Source organism: Hylobates moloch, unplaced genomic scaffold, assembly GCF_009828535.3.
Source record: "Hylobates moloch isolate HMO894 unplaced genomic scaffold, HMol_V3 SCAFFOLD_20, whole genome shotgun sequence".
Classification (NCBI taxonomy): Eukaryota; Metazoa; Chordata; class Mammalia; order Primates; family Hylobatidae; genus Hylobates; species Hylobates moloch.
Window position 1 is genome coordinate 39,751,397 of NW_026652295.1, and position 575 is coordinate 39,751,971.

The 575-nt window shown below is 50.4% G+C and overlaps 1 long non-coding RNA gene across 1 annotated transcript in view; it reads right to left on the reverse strand.

Moving 5' to 3' along the window:
• Positions 1-279, reverse strand: part of LOC131382073 (uncharacterized) — a 1,695-nt gene extending 1,416 nt beyond the window's left edge. The window contains exons 1-2 of the long non-coding RNA XR_009211237.1: positions 253-279; positions 1-154 (exon numbers count right to left, since the gene is read on the reverse strand). The exon at positions 1-154 is cut by the window's left edge and continues 348 nt beyond it. This is a non-coding gene — a long non-coding RNA (uncharacterized LOC131382073). The remainder of the gene's footprint in view (positions 155-252) is intronic.
• Between the last annotated feature and the right edge of the window lie 296 nt (positions 280-575).

Sequence of the window (575 nt, forward strand, 5' to 3'; positions counted from 1 at the left end):
GGGGATGCAGCACTGCCTTTGTCCTCAGGCTGCACCCACAGAGGCAGGGCTCCGGCACATGAAGAAACAGAGCTTGTTTCTCAGTGAGGGAGAAGGTAGAGACCCCAGGATTCCCTCAGTCTCCCATCTTGATCCCTTGAGGTGCGGGGCTTCCCTAAAAAGGGAGAAAATTCAGATCAGATGACAAGGGACTCAGAAGAAGAGAAACAAGAGATGCAGGGGAAGCACTTTCCACCTCAATATCACACTCACTCTGCGTCTTTCAGAAGAATGGTCTCTTCTCCCACAGTGTGGACTCAGAGACAGATCCTACAACATAGCATCTCATTATTTTATCTAAAAAGAGAAGAGGCCAGGAGCAGTGGCTCACGCCTGTAATCCCAGCACTTTGGGAGGCCAAGGCAGGCGGATCACGAGGTCAAGAGATCAAGACCATCCTGGCCAACATGGTGAAACCCCATCTCTACAAAAAATACAAAAATTAGCTGGGCATGGTGGCGTGCATAAATTGTCCCAGCTACTCAAGAGGCTGAGGCAGGAGAATCATTTGAACCCAGGAGGCAGAGGTTGCAGTG